Raw genomic sequence first — 6,609 nt, 5'->3', positions numbered from 1 at the left:
GGTCACCCCAGAGAGGACATCTCAAAGTCATTATTTCCCAGCCAGAACAGGGCAAGGACCTAAGAAGAGGGTGCAAGCCAGCTCCAAAGTGCCCTGAAGAGGGGATCAGTAGGAGTACTAAAATTCTCTCTGACAGCTCCCATAAGATATGCTTTACTGGCCTGCCTAGTAAATGCAGCCCTTCAGCTAACTGTTCCCTGCATCCCTGAAGGAGCACTGTGTCTTTAAATGTCCACTGCCTCTGCCTCTCTATGGAGTGGGATTGAAACAACAGCTGAGAGCAGGACCCAGTGATCCAAATTCACTAATCTAAAGCCATGATCAGTGATCAGCTGTGCCCACTTATGTTCTCAGGGAAGATGACAATTTATGTCCATTTCTGTCACCTGCAAGCTAGCTAGGGCCTAGACCCAAGGCAGCCTGTGAGAGTCAGGGATGGGCATCAGCAGCTGACACAGATACAGGGCAACTCACTGTTCTTTAACCTAGTTAATTGGCCTCTCCTTCCTGCTCTTCCCAAGATATTGTACAATGTTCTTCTGGCCTCCAGAACCCCAGAATAGTTGATTCAGTTTCCACCTGTTTAATACCTGTTTTGCTGGAGTGACTGAGTCTTTGAGCTCCCTGCTTCACAACCTTCCCTGGATGTGTCTCGATATCTTTCTTCTTCTACAATGTAAGAATTTAGAGCTAAAAATTTCCTTTTCAGAACTACCTTTGCTGCATCCCTTAAGTTTTGGTATATTATGTGTTCATTTTCATTCACCTAAAGATATTTTCTGATTTCCCTTGTGTTTGCTACTTTGACCCATTTCTTGTTTAAGGGTGTATTGTTTAATTTCCACATAATTATGAATTTTCCAGTTCTACCCCTGGTATTGATTTTCACTATCATTCTATTGTGATCAAAGTAGATTTTATAATATTTTTAAGTTTACTGAGAATTGTTTTGTGATGTAATATATGGTCTATCCTGGAGAATAATCCATGTACACTAGAGAAGAATATGTATTCTGCTATTGTTGGGTGGAATGTTCAATATATGTCTGTTAAGTGTAGTCGGTTTACCATATTATTCAAGTCTTCTATTTCTTTATTTATTTCATGTTTAGTTGTTCAATCCATTATTGAAAGTGGTGTATTGAATTCTTCTAATATATGTCAATATTTGTTAATACTTGCTTCATATATCATGTCAGTTGCAAATATATTTATACCTGTTTTGTCTTCCTGTTTTATTGACCCATTTATCAGTAAATAGTGTCCTTCTTTGCCCCTCATAACAGTTTTTTATTTGAAGACTATTTTATCTGATATTTGTGTGGTTACCCTAGCCTTCCTTGATTACTATTTGTATGGAATATCTTTCCATCCTTTCACTTTCATTCTACTTAAGTCTTTGAATTTAAGGTGAGTCTCTTATAAAGAGCACATACTTGGGTCATACTTCTTATCCATTTGCCAATTGTCTTTTGAGAGGAGGATTAATATCAAAAATTACATGTTTACACATTATGAGTCCAAAAGTATTGATTTACCATTACTTTTCATGTATTTGCATCTTAGATCCTCTAGGAAGTAAAAAGTGGAGTTACAAAACAAAGCCTTCCTCAATATTTTTCCTACTGTTTTAGAGTTGCCTTATTCTTAATTCAGTACTTGCCCAGTTTTTACAACCATTTGACTCCTTTCCAGGGACCAGAGGAAAATGGTTCTGACATTATGCTCGGGGTAAAAAGATTCTGGATCATATTTTACCACCAGGTGGTTCAATTGGACACAAATCTGTAATTTGGATGTTAGGTTTATTTATGGATGGTGTACCCAGAGAGAGGACCCAGAGAGATTTAAGTACTGGTTTTGAACCAAAATTTCAGAAAACCTGAAATTTCTCCAGGGACTTTCCTAGTACTCATGATCAGATGGTCTATGGCAAAGACACTGACAATAAAACATAAAAATAAAAAAATCCCTGGATACAATTTATAGAGACATTCTTCTCCACATTGAAGTGAAAATCAGATTGGAATCTCCTCCCACAAAAATCACCAGATAATTTTTGCAGTGCTTATATTTTGTTTTAAATAAATATTGCTTGTTATCAAGTGGGAGTTAAACAAAAAGAAGATGGATGGAAGGAAGACAAAGGAAGGAAAGAAGAAATGTGGTCAGAAAAAGAGAGGAATTTTAACCTACAAAAATATTTGTCAAAGTGCTCTACCTCAAATTTGCACATGGTTTAAGTCTTCATGGTGCTGAATCCTATGATATTGGTGTATATCATGGAGTCAGTCAGCTTTCCAAAGATACAACAAGACCATCTAAACTCTGTCCTTGGAACATTATAATAGGATACGAGGGAATCTTTGGTTACTAAGGAGAACAAAACAGAAGTAACATTAAGTCCTTATATATGTTTCTGAGGTTTTTTTTTAATATACTACTAAAATTAAAATCCATTTAAGGCGACAGAATAACCATACATATCTTTGATTTACTATATTCAAAATGTTCACTATATCCATGAGTTCACTTTCTTCCCCACAACCTCTTCATGGCATTTTTCACCTCTGCATTTCTGAGTGTGTAGATGACGGGGTTCAGCATGGGTGTGATCACCGTATAGAACATGGTCGAAGGTGGAGGAGGGTCGGATGTAGAGGAAGATGGCAGGTCCAAAGAACAAGATAACCACTGTGATGTGGGAGGCACAGGTGGAGAGGGCTTTGCACCTCCTCTCTGCAGAATGGTTCCTCAAGTGGACCAGGTTGATGATATAGTAGGACACCAACATGAAGAAGGAGCACAGGGCCATTAAGCTGTTGACCATTACAGTGACCCCTGAACAAAGGTGTCGGTGCAGCCAAGCTTGAATAACGGCTGGAGGTCACAGAAGTAGTGGTCAATCACATTAGGGCCACAGAAGGGCAACTGGATGGTGATGAGAATCTGAATCATGGAGCGTAAAAAGCCCCCAGCCAGGAACCAGCACCTAGTACATGACACAGTTGATGGCTCATAATGGTCGTATAATGAAGAGGCTTGCGGATGGCCACATAGCGGTCATAAGCCATCACCGCCAGCAAAAGGATCTCAGTGACCCCAAGGAAATGGAAGAAGAACACCTGAGCCAGACAGCCCTCCAGGGAGATGGACTTGACCTTTGCAAGTAAGTCTGCAATGAATTTAGGGACAATAGTAGAGGAGTAACTAATCTCCACCAGGGACAAGTAGCTAAGGAAGACATACATGGGGGAATGCAGACTCTTGCTGACACTGACTGTCAGGATGATGAGGCCATTGCCCACCACCGTGGCCAGGTACACGGGAAGAAACACCACAAAGCACACTTTCTGCACCCCTGGATCCTGGAAAAGGCTGGTAAAAATGAACTCAGTCACATTATTTCTACTGGCCATGGATTCCATTTGGGGAAGATGATTCATAGAAGAAAAGCCCCGTCACCAAAAAAAAAATTCAATCATATAACTTATCCCACATGTTTGTTCAGCATTGCAAGTTTATAGAAACCCTTCACATGTATTATCTCACTGATTTCTTTTGTTATTTACTTAGTTATAAAAGTTTCTCCATTCAGTGCTCCACTGTCTGCTCTGTGCAAGAGACTCTTCAAGATAGCTCACAAAATCCCATGGCTCCAATGCTACAATAAAGAAAATTTAGGCTCAGAGAAGTTATGAATTAGCAAACCCTCCCTGAAAGAGTGGACCCAAAATTAGAACCAGATCATTTTGTTCCAACTCATTTATTATTTCAAGTCCAGCACACTTAATAAAATAAAAATCTCAGTACTAAAAATCACCCATATTAATTCCTAACATTTCTCCCAATCACAATATTTTCTCATCAAGCTTTCACCTTAAGAGATTCTTAAGGGAACTTCCCCTGATCTGTTTTTTCCTCCATTTATTTTCTCCACTTTTAAAATTACTTTAAAGAATCTCTTTTTTTGCCTCATTTTTCCTTCTTCCACTTGTGCTTCCATCCTGAAAATAGATTATATACCCCCCAAATTCCTTTCACGGTGAAAACTTGAAAAGATGTATAAAATGAAAATGTACTGAGAGAATCTTCAGTAATTTGCCTCCATAGAAACGAGAAGAATGTGCATTGGATAGGCTTAAATAAAGACACCAAGTGCAAACAGAAGAGCGAGAAGAAGCAAGATGGGGCTTGCTGATTGGATCAGAGGAAGGTAAATTAGGAGGGCATCAAAAACAACCTAAGAAGACTGGGAAATATACTAGTGGTCTGCAGGAAATTAAAGCTTGTGGTTACCTGGTGGTCAACATTTTCATAGTCATCCCAAGCACACAGCCTCACATGCCGCTGTCCTTTATTCAGCATCTATATGTGTGAGGATGTAGTAAGCACTTTACAATCATCCCATCATTTAATTCTTCTACTTTCAGGTAGGTAATTGATAGGTGAGGAAACGGAAGCTGAGAGGTTTAGGAACTTGCCCAAGAAACACACCTCATGAGTGGTGGGGTCAGGGCTGAAACCCAAGTCTATCCAAAGAAAAGAGAGGGGAAGTGACCACATCTCACCCAGAGGAGAACGGGGATAGACATCAAGACCCACGGCAAATGCAAAAACTTATCCAGGTTCATTGTGCTTTCCCCACAGACAGCAGGAGTATTACAGGAAACCCCAATTCATGGGAATGATTTGGTCCCATCAACTCTGTAAATGAAAGACCAAGATTCAGAGGAGAGTGTGACTCAGGTATTTCCTTTTTCTTCACTACTCTGGGGAATTGGACGGGAGTCAGAGCTGCAGTTAGTGAGTCATTATCTCCACGAGGGATGACCTGACACTGCACCTGTCACACCAAGGTCTAACACAGCATTATCTCGCTCCTCATCCCTAAGCCTGAAACATTAGTCACCTCTAACTCAAGTCTCTCCCCTGCCTCCCATTTTTATAGAATCTACGTATTCTGACTATTTTACCAGTTCTTTCCTTTGTCTTCCTGCAACCTCACCCTCAGGCAGGACTATAAGCTCCTGCAAGGATTACTGCAGCGTCTCACATGCTCCATTTGTCTCCCGGTGTGCCAGCCTTCATCCCCCAGTTTATTCTGCAACTGGAATTAGAAATTCTTCCTCACTCTCCTCTGCTTGAATCACTTTGAAATCACCTCTGTCTCCTGTTCCTTGGCAATCAGGCCTAAAGTCCTCTACCTGATCTTTAATACCCTCCCAAATACTTGCCCAGCCCTCTTCCAACCAACCTCAATGCCCACTAATCAACAGCATATCCTCAGTTCTGTTGAGATCTCCTTGCAATCTCATGAATACAAGTTCTTTCCCAGCAAAAGAGCATCCCTCTTATTTTTCACATTACCTGATGAGCCCATTATCTCTGCTCTCTATCCTAATTCTACCCAGTCAGTCATGCCCATTGTTTATGAAGCCTTCCCTGATTGCTTCAACTCTCATCCATTTAACTCTGCACTCAACTCTGGAAATTAAATGAAGTGATCATTCTGTTCAACGCAATAAGGCACACAGTGTTCAGCTCATCATAATCCTTAATAAATGTAAACTGTTTATTATATACTTCTAAAATGCAAATCTGATCCATCCATGCATTTCTGTTGCCTACAAGATGAAGTCCTATATCATTAGCATGGCATGTAAGACCTTGCTCATCTTTCCAGATTTAATTGTCTTCACTCCTCTACATATACTCCGTCCACTTTGAACAGAAGTCTCATTCTCCCGACTTGCTCTCACACCTCCATGCCTTTGCTGAGGTTTTGCCCTCCACTGGGTGTGCTCACCTTGCTTTTATTCCTTTAGTGTTCAGGTTAAACATCACCTATCACTCCACTCACAGCCAATTCTCCTTCATGCAATATATGGCATTCTATGGCATATTTAATATGATTACTATAATTAGTATTTCTCTGTCTCCCTTACCTACTTTATTCATCTTTGCATGGGCTACACACATGGTAAATGCTTGATAAATATTAACTGGCTTCAATTTGAATCTAAACCTGAGAAGTTCTTCTATATATTTGTGTTTCTTTGGAAACACAAAACATCACACCTTATTTCTAGTTGTATCACTTGAAATGATTTTTTGTGTTATCTGTTTGTATTCATGAGCAGAGTCTGCACTTTAACTCCCTAAACACCTAAGTCCTACCTTCTCCCAGTGGGTTCTCTCTCTCTCTCTCTGTCTGTCTCTCTCTCTCCTATCTGTATCTATATATATAGATATATAGATACATAGACATATAGATATATAGTTATATACATGTGTGTATGTGTGTATATTTACTCCTGCTTGAAGATGAAAGAATTAACCAGTAGATTGATAAGAAATAAATGGATTCCTTAAAGCTCTCTGTCTATATTTTCCTTTCAGTCCGTGCTGACCTCATGAAATGCTGACGAGGCTCCTTCTCACCATGTAAAGCTATAAACAATGTAGATCATTATTTTTAAAGTTAACATTTTACTGCACTGGGTCAAGCCAGAGAAGATACATTGAAGCATTTTTTTTTTCTGCTTCATAGATTACTTGCCATAAGCCAAGGTGATAGAATCTCAAAATAATTATTCCATTTCACAG

At 39.6% G+C, this 6,609-nt stretch overlaps 1 pseudogene; it reads right to left on the bottom strand.

Annotated features, from left to right (window-relative positions):
- Window positions 1–2,529: 2,529 nt before the first annotated feature.
- On the bottom strand, window positions 2,530–3,419 carry LOC119536406 (annotated as a pseudogene).
- Window positions 3,420–6,609: the final 3,190 nt, after the last annotated feature.

Source organism: Choloepus didactylus, chromosome 6 (genome assembly GCF_015220235.1).
Source record: "Choloepus didactylus isolate mChoDid1 chromosome 6, mChoDid1.pri, whole genome shotgun sequence".
NCBI lineage: Eukaryota > Metazoa > Chordata > Mammalia > Pilosa > Megalonychidae > Choloepus > Choloepus didactylus.
This window is presented reverse-complemented; position numbering and strand designations above follow the sequence as displayed.